The following is a 21,261-nucleotide window of genomic DNA, read 5'->3' on the forward strand; positions in this document are numbered from 1 at the left end:
CATTCTACAAAGTAAAAAATAATAATGGGTTTTCAATCATGAAATTAATTGATTAAATAAATTTTTTAATCGAAATTGCTGCAACCATGGAAATGATATCAATCACCCGTCCGACTCTTAACTCAAATATAGTGCATACTTCTAGGAGACATGTGTTGAAATTCATTGCTTTTTTAGCTTATGTTCCGCAAACTAAAGCTAAATAAAACTGCTACATAAATATACAGTCAAAACAACATAGCTTTAGTACAATTTAACATGCGTTTGAACCAATTGTCGAAGCACTTTCGACCCTCTGATTGAGGTATCTCCAAAACATGCATTCTTAACGCATCAACCGCTTCTTCAGATGTCGAAAAACGTTTATCTCTCATTTTATTTTGCCGCGTAGGACTATACGGCGGATGACTCATCAAATCGATGTTTTGAGTGCTCCAAAATGCAGTTGTTTCGTACTTTTGGAGCATTTCTTTTGACCAATCGACACGAGCTTTTTTTGAGCGATTGACAAAATGTGTGGGATCCAACGCGAACAAATTTTTTTGACAGTCAAATGTTCATGCAACATTGAATGTATGATGGCCCCACTAAGGCTTAAGGTTGCAATATCAGTTGGCGCACAGCATCAATGGTTTTTAGAACAACAATTTTGGACGACCATCACGAAATTCGTCTTGGAGTGAACTACGACCTCAATTGAATTCACCATACCACCGATAAACACTTATCCTTGATGGAGCTTCATCGCCAAAAAATGAATTAAGTTATCGATGCACTGGTGTTGAGTTCATCCACGTCGAAAGTTGTAAAAAATAATCGCACGGAAATGTTCACAATTTAATTCGATTTTTTGGGCGAGATGAGTCTTTTAAGTTGCTATAAACAATACAAATAGCGCTCGTATGTCAAAACGTTCTGAGTACGTATGATCTCAATAATGTCAAGCTTTACGATAGAGCTGTCAGTTAGCAGATTTTAACACAAGTTTTGTACAATACCGATGTATAAAAGGCAACGCTCGTATCTATGACTGAAGTTATGTTTACCAAACTTAGAGCGCCTTGAAGGAGCAAATATCACCCAGTATTCAACATTTTATTGAAAACTAATAAAAAATTTTCGTTTTTGCCTATATTAACAATAAGACTTTATTAGTGGCTATATAAAGAAGATATCCAGTATGTATGAAATTTGCCACAGTTGTAGGAGAGACCAATTTTTCCCGTTATTTTAAATTTCATCGCTTTATATAAAGGTAGTATCGAAAATTCTAGCAATAAATACCACACTTGATACACATATAAAGGGAGCTTGCATAGAACCACTTTTCATTTCAATACAATGAAATATATCAAATCAAATATTCAAATATATGACGGCATCTTGAAACTGGCCCATTTCTTGAAGCGACTTTAAGCCACTACGCTAGAGTTCATCCAATCTAATGATAAATACAAAATGTTGTACTCCCAAAAAGTCCTAGCGGTTTTATATGTCAGCTTTATCAAAATTTTATCTATGAATTTCTCTAGCGCCATCCCCTGGATACCGCAATTAAGTGTATTGCGGGCAGGCTATGAACCAGACTGGCCCTATTTTAATATAAAATATCTGTTTCTGTTACTTTGAAGTCTTTTTTCTAATTAATTTCCCCTCACGAAGTTTAAATGTCTGCCCCCTAAAATATGCTTCAGTTGTATTGGGAGTTTTATGACACCTTAAGGCTATGCTTTATTTATTATTTCGCATCCTATGTTCTTGGCAGATGAGTATAAGATTCCTCTGGCGTATTGTTGCCTTGGTCCACTGGTTACGGTTGTGTCTCATTGCAATACCTTGGTGAGCTTTTATCATTTTCCATAGTAAATATTTACTTAACCTACCAAGTCATAATATTTTGAAGGAAATTTCCTCAAATGATCACATGTAGTTTATTTATGTTGTATCAGCAAATACGTTTTAGTTGTTTACTCAAGAATGTTTGAGGTTTTTCTTCTTCTCTGGCTAAGGGGGTGAAGGTATGCAATAAAAATCGATCTATATATAACACAAGGATATCAGTGCAAATATCCTAGGGTTATCAAGCAAACTACCACCCTAGTTTCGAATGATAATTGCTGGGGTATTAATTCAGCTTGTGTGGTTTGCGATGAAATTGTTTTTGCTGATTTAAAGATAATTTCTGGTATTTGCTTGCTTATGAACATATTTGGAAAAGAGGCAATGGAAATGCCCTTAATGAATTCATGCCCAAAAAATCAACATGTAGTATGACACATCATGCAAGCAAACCATCACATCAGTCCAAAGAAGAGTGTGTGGTATAATCGATTGAATTGCTTTATTAAAGTACATTGCAATATTTGTAGAAACTATTTATTATATTAAATCAAGTGTTGATAGTTATTTTCATTTTGTGTTTGGGCCATCTTATCGTTTTATTTTCTGTGAAAATTTTATCGTTTTTTTTTTTTTTGCTCTTTCCAAATTTTCCATTGCTATGCAGATACATTATTATTCTAAGTGTTCTTCCAGCTACCCATTTCAATAAGTGTATATCACAATTAATTGACAATAAATCATATGCAAATTTTTAGCAAATAGCCATAATGTAATTATTTATAGGTATGACTTTTTGCATAAGTTAGGCTTTTATTGTGTTAATGGGTTTGTTCTTTGTCTTGCCGTTTACTCCAATTACTGGTGGCAAAAAGCATTCATATAGATACTATGGACGAGAAAAATTCGTTGCGGAGAATTTGAGGTGCGAATGAGGTTAAACATGTCAACAAAGATATTATAAAAATTGTGTTGCTATAATGTGATGTAGATAAATAAATGAATAAACACGTTAGTCGATGATGAGTTATTAAGGTCAGCGAACTTAACTCTGCATAAAGGATTACGAACATTATGGAATAAATTTTGGCGTTTAAGCTATTAAAATGGCAATAAAAATTAAAGCATACACTAAAACAAAAGTTAGCCCAAAATTTAAACTTTTTCCTCATTCGTAGGATTTAAGCAATAAAAACGAGCCAAGGAACCAAAACTTTAAAATAAATGTGTTATCGTTAAATTTAACTTCCTATTTACTAACGGCCATGCCCATACGGTTAAATTTTTGATCGCTAAGTTATACTTACTTTACTTCATAGATGACTGTTCAATTGTAATTGTTTGACAAAATCTTTTTTAAAACTTAACATCTTAACCTAAAACCAAGTTAAAGCGTGCTAAATTCGGCCGGGCTGAATCTTATATACCCTCCACCATGGATCGCACTTGTCAAGTTCTTTGCCCGGTATCTCTTTATAGCTAAATTGGATAAGAATTCTATACAGGCTCAAAAATATAATCGAGTTCGGTTTATATGGGAGCTATATCGGGTTATAAATCGAGTTAGACAATACTAGACACAAGTGTTGGAAGTCAAAATGAAACACTTTGCGCATTTTGCCAAATTGGATAATAATTGCGCCCTCCAAACTGACCCATCGGCGGTGACATTTGGTCATAAAGTCACAGCTGAATTTTGCACTGATTGCCAACATACTATTTAAAGGCTGATCCTAATCTTTCTAAGTAAAGCCGTTGCCTAGCGTTCGAAGCCATTTATATAACCATGGAAGCTAAGTAGTCGTATAGAAAAAAGTCTATCACTACAAAGAAAATACATGCTAGTGTGAAAGGTGTCAGACTTGTGTTATTGTTGCGCTTATATCGTAGACACGTTTTCGCGGCATATTCGGTATAAGTACGACCTAGACCTACTAATGTATGGCCCTTGAAGCCTCTACTCCTAATATGGCGATGAATTATTATAACAAAATAACGAATCGCGTCCCATAGTGATTGGTGTGTGTTGTGATCTCTAGCTTTCCTTTTCCATTGCAACAAGTAAGAGCGTGGTAAGTTCGGCCGGGCCGAATCTTATATACCCTCCACCCTGGATCGCATCTGTTCTTTTCGCAGTGTCTCTTTTTAGGCAAACAAAGAATAATGAATATGAACGGAGGAGGAGGAGGTGCTATACCAAGTTATAGTCTGATTCAAGGCTCAAGAAGCTAAATCGGGAGATCGGTTAATATGGGAGCTGTGTCAAGCTATAGATCGATTCAGACCATATTGCACACATATGTTGAAGGCCATGGGAGAAGCCGTTGTACAAAATGTGTGCCAAATCGGATGAGGATTGCGCTCTCTAGAGGCTCAAGAACTCAAGATCCCAGATCGCAGATATATGGCAGCTATATCAGGGTATGAACCGATTTGGACCATACTTCGCATAAATGTTGGAAGTGTTACCAAAACACCAAGTGAAAAATTACAGCCAAATCGGATAGGCATTGCGCCTTCTAAAATGTCAAGAAGTCAAGACCCAAGATCGGTTTGTATAGCAACTATATCAGGATATGAACCGATTTGAACCATACTTCGCATAGTTGTTGGAAGTGATATCAAAACACTATGTGAAAAATTTCAGTCAAATTGGATGGGAATTGCGCCCTCCAGAGGCTCAAGAAGTCAAGACCCAAGATCGGTTTATATGACTGCTATATCAGGTTATGGACCGATTTGAACCATACTTTGCACAGTTGTTGGAAGTAAGACTATGTGTAAAATTTCAGTCAAATCGGACAAGAATTTCGCCTTCTAAAAGCTCAAGAAGTCAAGACCCAAGATCGGTTTTTATGGCAGCTATACCAGGTCAAACCGGACGAGAATTGCACCCTCCAGAGGCTCAAGAAGACAAGACCCAAGATCGGTTTATATGGCAGCTTTATTAAAACATGGACCAATTTGGCTCATTTACAATCCCAACCGACCTACACCAATAAGAAGTATTTGTGCAAAATTTCAAGCGGCTCCTATGGTGGAGGGCATAAAAATCGTCGATCATTGCGTTTCTCTCGAAAGAGAAACAAAACGAAAAATTACTAATTATTATTTGGAAAAGTTTTTCAGACTAACAAGCAAAGTATTTCATCTAAAGGCATTTTTTAATTAATATTTTTTCTACATATAGATTTTGAATTAAAAAAATAAAGCGAGAATTAAGAGAAACTTCATGTAGAATTATGTCTTGGAAAAATGTTTGTTTAAAGTTTGTCTCTAAACAATTTTTATAACAAAAAATTTTTGCAAGAAAATTCCATGAATATATTAGCTTCAAGAAACCTTTAGTAACTTTTCGTTTAAAACAAGCAAAAAAATCTTATATTTTTAAAAATTACATTGGGATTCGATCTTAAAACAAGTAAAAAGGCGTTAAGTTCGGCCGGGCCGAATTTTGGATACCCACGGGTATATTTGTGAACCACCTTTCCTCAAAATCCGGTGTAAAATTCATACCTTATGTCCCATAACAGCTATGTTCCGATTTGGACCAGATACTAATAAGTAAAAGTTATTGTTCAATTGTATATAACACAATATAGGTGTTTTTAGTAGTTATATCTAAAAATAAACCGATCTGAACTATATACCACACGGATGTCGAAAAGCATAACATAAGTCAGTGTGTCAAATTTCAGTGCCAAGACTTTAAATCGAGAGATCGGTTTATATGGCAGCTATATGCAAATATTGATCGATCTAGACCAAATTGCAGAAATATGTGGAGGGGTTTAACTAAACTCTTTGTCCCAAATTTCGGCAACATCGGACAATAAATGCGCTTTTTATGGCCCAAAACCTAAAATCGAGAGATCTGTCTATATGGCAGCTATATCCAAATCTAGACCGATCTGAGCCAAATTGAGGGAGGATGTTGAAGGGCCAAATACAACTCACTGTCCCAAATTTCAACAAAATTGGATAATATATGTGGCTTTTATGGGCCTAAGACCCTAAATTGGAGAATCGGTCTATATGGCAGCTATATCCAAATCTGAGCCGATCTGAGCCATTTTGACGGACGATATCGAAGGACCTAACACAACTCACTGTCCCAAATTTCAGCAAAATCGGATAATAAATGTAACTTTTATGGGTCTATGACCCTAAATCGGGGGATCGGTCTATATGGCAGCTGTATCCAAATCTGAACCGATCTGAGCCGTATTGACGGAGGACGTCGAAGGGCCTAACACAACTCACTGCCCCAAATTTCAGCAATATCGGGTAATAAATGTAGGTTTTATGGGCCTATGACCCTAAATCGGAGGAGCCAAATCGGATAATAATTGCGCACTCTGGAGGTTTTTTAGAAGAAAGGTTTTTTTTGTTAAAACATTTACATACCTATTGGCGCTTTTTGATTTATACCTCATACTCTTAAGTTAATGAAAGAAAAACAATAAAACCATTATCGCAAAAAAAAAAATAGAATTGACTACAAAATTCGCAGTATATCTAAATTCATGTAAGAGTCGTTTAAAAAGCTTGTTAAAGGGTTTTTTGTTTTCAACTAGTAAAAGTCGTTGCTTCATAAATATATGAAACCCAACTTTTTGCTGAAATGACATTCATCCACCTGACGATTTTCATTTAAAAACAATTACTTTTATAAGGTATTCTTTTAGGAAATTTTCATTTAACTAAACGAAAAACTGTATATACAAAAGAAACAAGATAAAAGCGTAAAGTTTATGGATATATGGCTTTCTCCTTAATTAACTTATCGCATATTTTGCGAAGCATACTTTACCCTTCGAAACTGTAGGGAAAGTAAAATAGATAGATGTCACAACTTTAAATATTTGAAATAACTCCCAACAAAATGACATTTTTCTAAAACAATTGTATACCTGGAAAAGATTGTTAATTTCGGAGAAAGGATGAAAAATTCTTCTAAAATAGGCAACATTTCATAACAAAATTCAGCATATAAATAAATTCGTGTAAACTGTATTCTCACAAGGAATTATTTTTTCTCAAAATTATAAGACTGTATAAATCAAAGGCTCTATGTTTTAAGCTAAAACTCAATTTCAATACCTAAACTATTCAAAATGGTGACATGAAAGTTATTTATTGCATACTTTGAGGCGCTTGGCGGTTATACAGCTTACTTTCAGAAAATGTTAATAAAGTATAGTTTAAAACTGAACAAGCAAATGGTTACAAAAAATAGTACACTAGAAAAAAAATATATAAAATTCAATTGAAACAAGTTAAAACGCATTAAGTCCGGCTGTTAAAAACTGTGAAAAGTTATGATGTTCTATTCGATATTTCAGTAGGTATACACAGTTAACTAGATTTAGTCAATGGTCCAATTTATTAAACAAAGTAGGTAGTCTAGGTGGTGCAGGGTATATTATAGTCGGCTGCTCCTGACTTATGTTTACTGAAACAGCGGTAATGTCTGCTGTCCCACATTCAATAGACAAAAACTTTTTTTCAAACAAACATTTTTGCTATTTTGAATAACAAATTTCGTTGAGTATACTATTTTAGTGATTTAAATGTGAAAAGTCTTAAAACAGTTTCTTTATGGTAAAAATTCCAATTTACTCTGTATTATTTTATCACAACTCTCTTTCTATTTCAGCCCTTTATTTCGAATAATACTACCCTTTCTTAAACCATTTTTTTATGATTTGTTGGCAATTTTCCTAAAAATATGTCTTATATCCCTTTCATATGACACATGCATCCTTTACAAATTATAATTCCAATTTATTTCCTTCCCAATCAAAATTTGAATCTTTTTTGCATGTGATCACGTTTAAACCCAAAAGTTATTAACATTCATTTGTGAAACTCCAGCAAAGATTTTATGTTTACATATCAACTAAGCAAGGAAATGAGACTGTGACCCTTAAAACTCTCTCAAGAAAATTTATTATTTTCTTCCTTCCTTTCGTTTATACAGACCAAGATGCCTGATATGTCCGAAATAAGAGGAGAAAAAACCATAAGAAGAAACAGCAAAAATAGCAAATCCATTCTTTGGCCATTTATTTGTAATAGCTATGGGTGACTGGACGATTCAATGCCATATGGTTGGCATATATAGTGTGTGTTTTACAATTTAATCAGAATTTATGAGTTACTAACCTAAGTCACACAATGTGGTATTGTTTAATCAGTCTTGTTTTTATACATTTATTATACTTTTTTTTTTGTCTAAAATATTCAAATACATGCGCGGTCACTCAAAGAAAAAAATACGATGAGTGAAATGAAAGGCTCAATTTAAATGGCATACAAACGGAGATGGGCTATAGGAGGCACAGTAAATTGAATTAAGTCCAATTTTTTTTTTTTTAAATTTTTGAATATTTTTTTTTTATATATATATTTTTCATGCTTTAAATTGTCAGGGTCCCTAAAGATATGCAATATTAATATTAAATAATAAAGATATGAAATATTACTTGTAGTTGATCTACAGAATGATTCAAAGTTCAACTAACATATGATATGAGTATTGTATTTGTTTATTAATATTTAATGATATTATATCTTTGGGAGCAATGGAAGTTTAAGGCTTATTTCTCTGCTTAATAATAAAAGCAAGTAAGGAAAGGCTAAAGTCAGGCAAAGCCGACCTTATGCTACCCTACACCACATTGGGTATGCAGACTAATTTGTAGATTTTGGACGAAAATCCGTACATATTTTAGGTGCCATTGAGGCATATTTGTGAATATTGGATGATGAATGCGCTTGCAAATGCTCTAAAAGTGAAAATTCTGAGATACATTTATGTAGGAGACAGGGACGTAGCCAGGAGAAGGTCTATCGGGCACGAGCCCCCATCTTAAGTAATTTTGTCTAAAGAAAAAATTTTAATTAAATGTTATCTAAACGAAAAATTTCGTAAAATTTTCTGTAATGACAATATTTCATATTAATAATAAACAATACAGACAAAATTCATCTATCCCACCCTAAAATTAAGCAAAATAATTTTGAGGCGGACAAAATTGTAATGAAATTCTTAATACAAACAATGTTTTAGTGAAATTTTTTCTAAACAAATATTAATGAAAATCTTTCTTTAAAAAAAATTTAAAAACCAACTTCTTCTAGAGACAATATTTTTAGTTCGTTTTAACTTTTTATACCCATCACCATAGGATGGGGGTACACTAATCTAGTCATTCCGTTTGTAACACCTCGAAATATTAATCTTAGACCCTATAATTATATATATTATGGATACTATCGATATTATGAGTCGATCTAGCCATGCCAGTCCGATCGTCCGTCTGTCGAAATCACGATAGCGGTCGGGCGCTAGCCGTTTGAAGTTTTGCTTAGATACTTCATACTGATATATGTTCATCGGCAAATTTGCATTTTTTTTCTCACATATCAATGAGTGCAGTCCGATTCAAGTTTAAGCTCAATGATAAGGGACCTCCTTTTTATAGCTGAGACCGAACGGTGTGCCGCAGTGCGACACCTCTTTCGAGAGAAGTTATACATGGCATAGTACCTCATAAATGTTGTCAGCTTTAGGAGGGGAAAACCACCACTGAAAAATTTTCCTGATGGTCTCGCCACAACTCGAACCCACGCGTTCAGCGTCATAGGCAGACTACTATGGGACTCAATTCTTATCGAATTTGGCTGAAATTTTGCACAATGGATTCCACTTTGACCTCCAACAGCCAAACTAAGTATGGGGTCATATCGGCTATAAAGAGATATCGGCCAAAGAACTTGACAAATGCGATCCATGGTGGACGGTATTCAAGATTCGGCCCGGCCGAATTTAGCACCCTTTTACTATTTTTCTAAAAAAAACATTTCAATAAAATTCCTTTTGAAGTCTAAATTTTAATTAGTTTTTTTCTTAAGACTAAATAACAGTGAAAAATTCTCTAAAGTTTTTATATTACGTCGAGATTATTTTTTAAGACAAAATTTCGTGACTTCTTAATGCATTTCGAGACACTTCATTTTTGTAGTCTTTTTTTGGTTTTTTTATTCTAACAAATACAAATCTCATTGGTCTAATCCGGACATTATACCAATAATAAAATCATATTTTTTCATGTAAAGATAAAACTTCAAAGACTTTTTTCTAATGACAACACAAAATTCAATGAAATTACAAACACAAAATATGAAATAAAGGCAAAATGATGCTCAGGTCAGGACCTCCTTGAAATTATTTTTTCTGATAGAAAGATTTCAATTAATTTCAATAACATCTTTTCAAACGACATCATTTTCCTAAACTGTATCAAAAGACAAGTTTACTAAATATTTTTAAAGGCAAAGTTTTAATGATTTTTTTTTAACCAAATTGCATTGTAATTTTTTTAAAAGATACAATTTTTTAATTTGTTTTAAACAAAAACCAGTAAGGAATACCAAAAATCGCGAGGTGCCGGCTGTATAATATTCTATACTTTCCCAATAAGTACAATGTGGGAGCTATATCTAATTCTGAACCAATTTTGTTGGAACTCGGTGGATGTTTTCAGATGGGTTATTAAACAACCCGTATCAAATTTATAGCAAATATGTTCAAACTGTAATAACTACGGTTGATAAATGACAATATTATTGCAAATTATCCAAAATCTGACGAACATATATGTGGGAGCTATATCTAGATCTAAACCGATTTCGTGCAACCTTCTCAGATATTGTGGTAGTCGTTAAGAGAAGCGTTGTAAACATTTTTGGCATGATTGGTCAATAAATGCGCATGCAGTGGTTTTTGAAGTGAATGTCGGGCGATACACATATATGGAAGCTATATCTAAATCTGAACCGATTTCTAAAAAAAATGCTTCCTACCAAATTTCAAGAGAATCGGTTTTCAAATGAGCGCTTTATTGCATTTTTATACCTAAATCGGAACCGATTTCGAGCAAACTTCTCAGATACTGTGGCAGTTGTCCAGAAAAGCGTTGCGCAAAATGTTGGCAAGATGCGCTTGATGTGACTCTAGAAGTTAATATATATCTAAATTTGAACCATTGAATTTCTATGAAATTCATCCATAATGTCGAGTGTTAAAAGAAAATTCTTCCTAACGATTTTCTAGAGAATCGGTTAACAAATTACCATTTTGTTGCATTAATACATCAAATCGGACAAATATTTATATGGAAGCTATATCCAAATCTGAATCGATTTCTATGAGATTCACCTGTAATGTGGTTAGTCATAAGAAAATCCTTCTTTCCATTCGAGAGAATCGGTTAACAAATGACCATTTTATTGCATTATCACTGCAAATCTGACGAACACATAAATGGGAGCTGTATCCAAATCTGAACCGATTTTTTCCATTATCAATAGGCTTCCTAGGTCGAAAAACATGTTCATACCAAATTTGAAGACGATCGGATGAAAATTGCGACCTGTAGTTGGTACACAAATTAACATGGACAGACGGACATAGCTAAATGGGTCTATCTTTCTTCCTTTTGGGTGCTACAAACAAATTTACACTTATACCACAGTAGTGTAGGGTATTAGAGATTTGGCGTTTCTGAAAATTAGGGTAAGGAGGAGGGTCTTTTTTCGGGTTTGCTTGGCTATTCAAATAACTTCTATCTCGCAATAGACGGCGCTGAATTTGCTGTTGGTGATGCTCGCTGTTGATTTCCATCACATTGTCATCATTTTGCCTATTTTTAGATTCAATTGAATTTCCACTTTTGTCGGCCTATCTAATGCCACCGTTGCGCATCTTCATCTTACCCATGCCAAAAATATTAAAAACAATTTTGAGCACTGGATATTCCTTCATTAATAGTTGCGACAATAATCATTATGCATTTAAGACTTCAGTACAAAAATTTACGGCCTTAACGACTAAATTTGTTTTTTCTTTTTATACCTTCCATGATTAATTAATTTCGTTATTTCATTTGTAAAGCATCGAAATAGTTATTTGAGACCCAGTAATATACTTTATTATTATGCATATTTTTGATTGTCTTGACATTCTAAGTCAATTTAGCCATGTGGTCCGTCCATCTTTCGAAAGCACAATAACTTTCGAAGGGATATGGCTAGGCGCATGAAATTTTGCCCAAATACCTCATATTAGTGTATGTTAGTTGGGATTTTAAATGGGTCATATTGGTCTTTGTTTTGTAATATCTGCCATATAAACCTCTTGAGCCCCTAAACGCCGCAATTCTTATCCGAATTGTCTCAAATTTTGTATAAGCTATTTTGTTATGACTACCAACATCTTTGTCAAGTATGGTTGAAACCGTAAAGCACCACCTAGATTCTTGGACACAAAGTTTAATGCCATATTCGTAATCTACTACCTTTAAGGCTCATCTAGCTTGGATCGGATTATATTTCCATTTGATGGTGGGCGACCCCCAATTACTTGGACCTCATTTTGTATGTCATATTCGTAGTCTAGTCCCGAATACCTTTCATTTGAGTCCTATATTGATATTTATTTTTTATACCATATTGGTATTCTACTCCCCAATACATTCCATTTGATACCAATATTGTCCCAATCGGTCCACATTTTATTTTAAGTGGTGTTTTTGGGGTATCGGGGAAGGGTCCGCCCCCTACCAATATCAGATCGAATCAGAAAATGATTCTGTGTCAATCGGTATACCTATCTATGGATCTATCTCTCTTACTAGGTTAGGTTGGAAAGAAGGTGCGGATATCAATCCGCCCCATGTCACTATGGACATACATCTAAGCGAGTAATCGGCTTGTTGTGCGCTCTAAATAAAAAAGTAACCTTAAAAGAGAAATTTTAAGTCAGTAATTACGTGCTGCCTACAAAATCCCCCATTGTTTTCCATACCACGCCCCTTAGTTGGTTTATGTCTGGTACTGAGTCCCCACCTAAGTGTCTGTTAGCCGCGAAAGCTGCGCAGTGAGATAGATAATGCTCCAACGACTCATCATCATGCCGCACCGATTTTGCATAAGTGAGATAGTAGTCCTATGTGTCCCGTAATGATACCAAAAGCTTTACTGACCTTCTGATTGCTTCCTTTTAGTAATAGCCTCTCCATAGGCTTTGTCGTCCTGTCGACCGTTTCGATGTTACACAGTGTAACATGATCATTCATAGCACATGCTCCTAACTCGGACTGCGTCGACCCGAAAGACTTCGGGTTGACCAATTTTGTTGACGGCAGTCCTATGGCCTTCACCGCCAAATCGTCTGCTTTTTCATTCCCCCTTACTCCGCAATGGCCCGACACCCAACCGATGCGTAGCGTGCCATTCTCTCCTTCTTACACTCCAAGACTGTTTGTGAACTTACCGTCCTGGTTGTTATTGTCCTTATGGCCAAATTACTGTCCGTAAAGATGGTCACACTCGACGTCCTCGCGATAGGCCCACACCACCTCACGCATCACCTGATCGCCCGGATTTCCGCATGTTCTCTGAACCTATTGTATTCGGAGAACATGTTACAAATGAACTAGGTTATAATACCCTGTACCACAATGGTGGTGTAGGGTATAATTATCTGTGCTTACTCCAAGATTTTTTTTTTTAATTTCTATAATCTTTTCACTAATATCTGTTCATCAACAATTGTTTTAATTTTTCGTCAATTTAGTATAAGTATTGCATATCTCAGTGATGTACAAGCAATTTATAGCATACATTTGGGTCTTACAAAATAAATTTGATACAAATCAGTTTCTAATTCTGTTGGGCAGAATTTTATTTTTTTTTATATATTTAAATTATAAACGAAGCATATTTTAGCAAGGCTTAATAATTTAAATCACGTCTTGTGGCTTTGTTACAAAGCAAATGATCTATTTGCGTTGGCCCTCCAGGAAAAAGAAGTTTGCTCTTTGAACTTTTTCTTTTTTTGCATGCAAAATTTTCTCTGTGATTTTCTATGTATATGTAAGTACTTGTATATCAAGTGTGTATATATGTACAATATCTACGTGTTTAGATGTTACTGTATAAAAGAATACATGTATGACTGATTGCCTTAAAAAGCTGCTATAAAATAATATTTCTCATAGCCGTTGTTTTGGGGAGCCAGTTTCTTGCCAAAGACTCTTGGCGGAGTTTTCTATTTTATTATACAATCTAGAAGAAGGCAAGCTCTCGAACACACACAGACACATATATGCTCATGCTTCTATTTGTATAAAGGCTCACTTAAACCTACATATGTATGTTTTGGCTCGACTAATACAAATAAATATAACGAGTTTTTGCACAAACATATTCAGACATATTGTATTTGTGTTTCTGAAATTGTGGGTTCATGTTCTTGTTTTTTTTTCTCTCTCTCTCGTTTTCTTTAATATTTTTTCTTTTTGGAAAGCGAGTGTATAAAGCTGATATGGTGTATGAATGCTTATGACTTTTTATTATAGAAAAGGCAACATTTTATGTGGTCATTTTATTTATTCGTGTCATAAAATATACGGAAAACATTTGCATAATTTTAGGCGCAGTACCAAATACACACTCCCACACTTTTATGACGTCCTAACCAAAATATATGCTCTACCCATAACACTTAGAAGATATTTGTTATTCCATCGTGGAAAAAGCCTTTAAGATGATTTAAATGTACGTAAGTTTTAAGTGTTATTATTTTGCTTCTCCCCCGCTCTCCCACTTCTACCATAAACCTCATTTCCACTCTAATACCCCGTTCTACAACAAGGTAGGTGGTAGCAAAGCAAAACCCAAGTAGGCATTATAATAAAAAGGACACTGAGCGAGCGTAGGTACATAATCCTACCCATAAAGTTGTAAAGCTAAAGGTGTTCTATTGCACAAAAGAGATATAAGCATTATAAGGGTAAATGCCATAAATAAAATTTCTTGGCCACTTGATCAGCGAAAATAGGGTGAAAGAGGAGGAGAGTATACAGAAGCACCAAAGAAGCCATTTCATAACATTTAAAAGAATGTTAATTGGCAATGCCATGGCATATTTTCAATTTGGGGAATTTGTTAAGCTTTAAGTATGCTTTAAAATATTTCAACAAATATTTGCAATATTAAACCCTAATTTAATTTCATCGATATTTTCATTTAGTAGCAACCTAAGTAGCATATTCTGTGTCGAGTGGTTCTGTATATACGTTTATGTTAAACAAGTAAAACGTTGAGTTCGGCCGGGCCGAACTTTGGATACCACCACCGGGTATATATGTAAACCACCTTTCGCCCATAGCAGCTATATCGAAATAGGTTCGATATGAACCAAATTGGACACGGATATTAAGTGGTCTAATAAGTAGAAGTTATTGTTCAATTTTGTAGAAAAAAATATTGGTCTTTTTGGTAGACATATTCAAATAAAGACCGATCTGAATTATATACGACAAAGATGTCGAAAAGCCTAACATAAGTCACTGTGTCAAATCTCGGCGAAATCGCATTATAAATATGTCTTTTATGGGACCAAGACTTTAAATCGAGCGATCGGTATATTTGGTAGCTATATCCAAATCTGGACCGATCTGGGCCAAATTGCAGAAAGTTGTTGAAGAGCCTAATACATCTCACCTTATATCGAGAGATCAGTCTTTATGGCAGCCATATCCAAATATGGACCGATCTGGGTTAAATTGCAGAAAATCAAGATATAGTCCGATATAGCTCATCTTCGAACTTAACTTGCCTATGGACAAGAGAAGAATCTGTTCAAAGTTTCAGCTCAATATCTCTATTTTTAAAGACTGTAACGTGATTTCAACAGACAGACGGACGGACATGGCTAGATCGTCTTAGATTTTTACGCTGATCAAGAATATATATACTTTATAGGGTCGGAAATGGACGTACCGATGTGTTACAAATGGAATGACAAAGTGAATATACCCCCATCCTTCGGTGGTGGGTATAAAAAAAACTTTTACAAGTACCTAAAAGTTTGGGCCAGTCCAAAAAAGCTCATTAATACTGCAAAAAATTACTTTTCATAGATAAGAGCGCAAAAAAAAATAAAAAATGGAAATTTGTTTCCTTGCAGCCCTCCCTACTTGCATTTAATTCTGAGTACATATTTTATTATTTATTTTGCCAAAAACTTTTCTGGTACATTTAACGATATGATATTGGCAATATTGCTTTTCAATAATGAAAAATATAACACGCAGCTACTGGAAGTATTCTTTAAACTTTTGTTTCTTGCACTTTATATTTTTTTTCGTCTTGGGCTTCTGTAGCCTGTGGACTGTAACCCCAATTTGTAGCAAGTAGAAAAGTTATAGCCAGTTATAGGAGTTTATTTTTATTTGAGTATGTTACTTTTAGTTGGTACATATAAGCATTAAGTGTACAAGTAAAGAGAAAAAAATCCTTAATATAGAAATGAGTTATCGGTTCTACACAAAAAAAAAAAATTATATTGATGGCAAAGTGGCAAGGCAGCATATAATAGCAAAATCAATTAATTTGTGGGTTGGTATACTACAGGTTACATAATTTGTATAACTTTTAAAGTACTTATGGAGTCACAACCAACAATGGCTTTAGTTAAACACAATTTTGGTGATTAAAAATATAAACCATTAAAATTTTTAAAAAAATATATCCTTAGAGAATTGTGGATAAATGGTATTAATGTCATAGAAATAGATTTGAAATAAGTTTTTGATCTCTTATTTAAGCAAATAACTATGCATATTTAATAGGAATTTAAATTTCGAAATATATTATATGCTTTTAGGGATGCCGCAAAAAAACCCAATAGACTATACTTCATTTAGCAAAAGAGCATACAAGTGATAGAAATAGGTTATATAAGTTTTTTTATAATAAAAATATAGCATGCTTTGTAAAATGAACCATCTACAATGGTAATTTTTGCATACTTTTGTAATTCTTCAATGTTTATAAATTAGGTATGGTGAGTTGCGTTCACACGAAGGACATTTTTGATGCACACTAATGACCAATAAAATGTACGAAGCTGTAGGGTGTAGAGTGTCAGTTGTCGAAATCGTGGATTCGGTTAGATTTAAGTGGCAATTGCGATAGCACAGGTACAGGAGAAGGAAAAAGTCTTCAAAATCCTACGGTTGAACCATTCAACCCAGTCACTTTCGAATATTAATACCGCAAAATCAGTGAAGTTCTCAGAGAAGTGAGAACCTTAAGTGCAACTCTTTCTGACTTCCAGTGCGAGACTCACACACACATGAGATCCATAGTCTTCGACGTCCTTACAACTTCTGCAAAAGTCGTTACTTTCATCCTTCAGTCTGTCAGCATGTTTTCTGATCAGACCGTGACCTGTCACGACTAACCTATGACTGAGACGCCTGTTCTAGCCAGCAACAGCAAAGCGGTAGACGTTTTTAAGTCTAGATTAGGTCACATAATTTTGGAGTGTTCACAAATTCCACCGTGTGACACTCTATCATCACCGTCGGGCCTGATCCTGAAGACTTAGCTTACATGTCGCCAAAGGCATACCCACAGGAATTCAGTTTCCCTGGAATGTGTAAGGTGGTTCCCAGTCTCGCAAGCTCGTCTGCTCTACAATTCGCTGGGATATGCCTGTGGCTCGACACCCAGAACAGGTGAATGGTGAGCTCCTCAGTCATCTTAGTTTTTGAAAGTAGAAATATGTTCTCCAAAGATTTAGAGGTTGCCTGGCAGTCTCAGAAGATATGCATGTCAATCGCCGTTATATTATTGTACCTCCACTTCATACTCCATTCTCCACCCTCTTTTCAACCTAACCTTAGTCCATGTCAAATACCAATCTACCTAAATTAATTAAGTATTTGTGCGGAATTTCAAGCGGCTAGTTTTATTTCTTTGAAAGTTATTGTGCTTTAGACAGACGGACGGACGGACATGGCTAAATCTTGTAAAACTGTCTGACGACTAGGACTATATATACTTAATAGGGCCCATCCCATGATGGAGGGTATAAAATATGAAAAATTTAATTAAAAATCCGACTGTCGAAATCACGATGGCGATCGAACGCGCAAAGCTAGCCGCTTGAAATTGTGCACAGATACTTACTATTGATTTCGGTCGTTGGGGATTGCAAATGGGCCATGTCGGTTAAGATTTATATATAGCTCCCATATAAACCGATCTCCCTATTTGATTTCTTGAGCCACTGGAAGACCCAAGCAACAAGCTTGTAGTGTTCTGTTACGACTTCCATTAAATGTGTCAAGTAAGGTCCAAATCGGTCTATAACCTGTTGTAGCTCCCATAAATAACGATCTCACGATTTGAATTCTTTGGCCCTTAAAAGCCGAAATTTTAGTTCGATTTGGCTGAAATTTTGCATATTGTGTTCCGTTATAACTTTCAACAACTGTGATTAGTGCGGTCCAAATCGGTCTTTAACCTGATATAGCTACCATATAAACCGATCACCTGATTTGATCCTTGAACCCTTACAAGCCACTATTTTTATCCGATTTTGCTGAAATGGTGCATGCGGTGTTCTGTTACGACTTCCAAAAACTGTACCAATTATGGTCCAAATCAGTCTATATAAACTATCAATGTATTACGATAATACATTGTAGTCATAAGTTTTCCTTATTATAATTCTAATTTTCTTTCATTGTTATATGTATATATATAACATTCACTTAGGGTGTAAAAATATAGCATACTTTTAGGAGATACCACTACTAATAATATAAATAACAAGTAAAAGCGTGCTAAGTTCGGCCGGGTCGAATCTTATATACCCTCCACCATGGATCGCAATTGTCGAGTTCTATGCGCGGTATCTCTTTTAAGGCAAACAAAAAATATTGAATAAGAACTGTTATGCTATTGGAGCTATTTCAAGTTATAGTCCGATCCGGACCATAAAAGAATGCTGAACATTGTAGAAGTCTTGTAATATTTTAGTCCATTCTGATAAGTATTGCGCCTTGTAGGGGCTCAAGAAGCTAAATTGGGAGATAGGGAAATCGGATGAGAATTGAGCCTTCTAGAGGCTCAAGAAGTCAAGATGAGTTTAGGTACCGATTTGCGCCATACCCAGCACAGTTATTAGTAGTCATATCGGAACACCTCATGCAAAATTTTAGCCAAATCGGCTCTATTGCTCAAGAAGTCAAGATCCAAGATCGGTTTATATGACAACTATATCAGATTATGAACCGGTTGTTGGAAGTGATACCGAAACACTACGTGCAAAATTGCAGTCAAATCGGACGAGAATTCCGCCTCTAGAGGCTCAGGAAGTCAAGACCCAAGATCGGTTTATAAGGCAGCAATATCAAAATATGGACCGATTTGAACCATACTCACCGCAGTTGTTGGAAGTGATACCAAAACACCACGTGCAATATTTCATTCAAATCGGACGAGAATTGCGTCCTCTAGGAGGTCAAGACCCGAGATCGGTTTATACGGCAGTTATATCAAAACATAGACCGATTTGGCCCATTTACAATACCAACCGACCTACACCAATAATAAGTATTTGTGCAATATTTCAAGCAGCTAGCTTTACTCCTTCGAAAGTTAGCGTGCTTTCAACAGAGAGACGGACGGACATGGCTAGATCGACTTAAAATGACATGACGATCAAGAATATATATACTTTATGGGGTCTCAGACACATATTTCGAGGTGTTACAGAACAGAATGACGATATTAGTATACCCCCATCCTATGGTGGAGGGTATAAAAATAAATAGAAAAATTGGTTTTAACATAAGCAAAATGTGGCAAAAAAAACTGTGCTAAACAGAAATCAAATCGAAGGGTCGGAACAATTATGTTTGGTGGGAAGATTTGATTATTGAAAAGTTACTGAATATAAATTCAAGTTTGATAATTTGGAAGCAATAAGAACTTATCGGCCTATATCTAGTTGGGCAGTTGTTGTCTTTATGGATACAGATTTACGAATCTTAACAAATTAAATCGGTGGATCTTTTTATATCTTGTTTTCAATAAGAATTTGACAACCCCTTTTAAATAAAACCAAACCATTTAAGATATTTCAAAGACATTATTATTGACTTGAAATACAATCAAAACATTTATGAATGGAACTTGACTTCGTTCACATGGCCCTCGCGGTCACGTTTGCATCTATCAATACGTCGGATCCAATTTTAAATGATTTCGATTTCAGCAAAAACGGAAGCAATTTTCCGTTCAATGTTGGCTCTGAGCTCTTCCAGCATCGTTGCATTGATTGCATAGACAAAGACTTGACATAGCTTCATGGGAAAAAGTCAAGAGGAGTCAAATTGCACGAACGAGGCGGACAATTCACTGGCTCGTTTCATGAGATTACACTTTCATCAAACTTAATCTTCAATAAATCGATTGTAACTTGTGCTGTGTGGGTTGTGTTACGGTTCTGCTAAAACCACACGTTGTCCAGATCCATATCTTCCAATTCGGTAGTAAATTTTTATGAATTGCAGACTTTGCTCATTTGTGTACTTTACCATGATGAAAATATTAAGTTTACTGAATAAATTGATAGTGATAATTTACAATTTCACAAATTAAATTCAAGGTTGTACCTATTGGAAAACTTTTTATAACAGTAGAAAATATTCTTGCAACACTCAAAGCGGATAACTTCACTCTCGTGATTTCAATAGACGAGTAAACAGATAGAAATATTAAGAGGTTATTTGTATGCTAAGTTCTCAGAAAACTTAAGCCTCATATACTGCACGAAACTGTTGTACCCACTGGAGGCATTGCAGAAAACTCAAGGTAGTGCAGTTAAACGTTTCAGAGACACTAAAGCAAAACGTTAGGCTTAAATTCTAAAGGAAGCTTAGTTTGAGAGAAAAGTATTCGGAATGCCAAAAACAACATGCTATTATAGAGATTATAAGACTGCTCCAAGAACCTGCAGAATTCGAATCGTTGACACATGAAGCTTGTTTTTAAAACCCAAAACTTTCAATTATTTGAATAACAATCAAGGATAACAGATAATTCCAAAGGGAAATAAATGCTTCAATTTTGTTGCCTACTTTAATGCTTAACAAATCAAAGTAATCCAAAAATATCGTTATAGAAAAGCTTCAAATGTATCATTATCATTATACGTTTTGGTTGGAAAATAAACAAAAAGAGCTAATTACATACTTTTTAGTGCAAAAGGTATAATTTATATGTAAAAAGTACTTTTAAAAAATTCAGAGCATTTTTAAGGTGTTTCCTGTTAATTACAAAGTACTAAAAACTTTTCGTCTTTGATTAATTCGTTGTTATAATTATTTCGTTTTTAATAGTCATTTATATTTCTTAACTGCCACAGTCATTTAACCCATAATCTGTTTACAAACAATTTTTTAATGATATCAAATTCAAACATTTTATATAAAAGGCCCATAAGCCTTTTCCTTATCCATAGAAAACAAAGTGTTTATTATGAGGCGAAGC

General features: G+C 34.7%; 1 protein-coding gene across 11 annotated transcripts in view; it reads left to right on the forward strand.

Annotated features, from left to right (window-relative positions):
* Positions 1 to 21,261, forward strand: part of LOC106090474 (hemicentin-1) — a 1,337,150-nt gene that overhangs the window by 995,023 nt on the left and 320,866 nt on the right. The gene's annotated exons all lie outside the window — the stretch shown is intronic.

Source organism: Stomoxys calcitrans, chromosome 1, assembly GCF_963082655.1.
Source record: "Stomoxys calcitrans chromosome 1, idStoCalc2.1, whole genome shotgun sequence".
Classification (NCBI taxonomy): Eukaryota; Metazoa; Arthropoda; class Insecta; order Diptera; family Muscidae; genus Stomoxys; species Stomoxys calcitrans.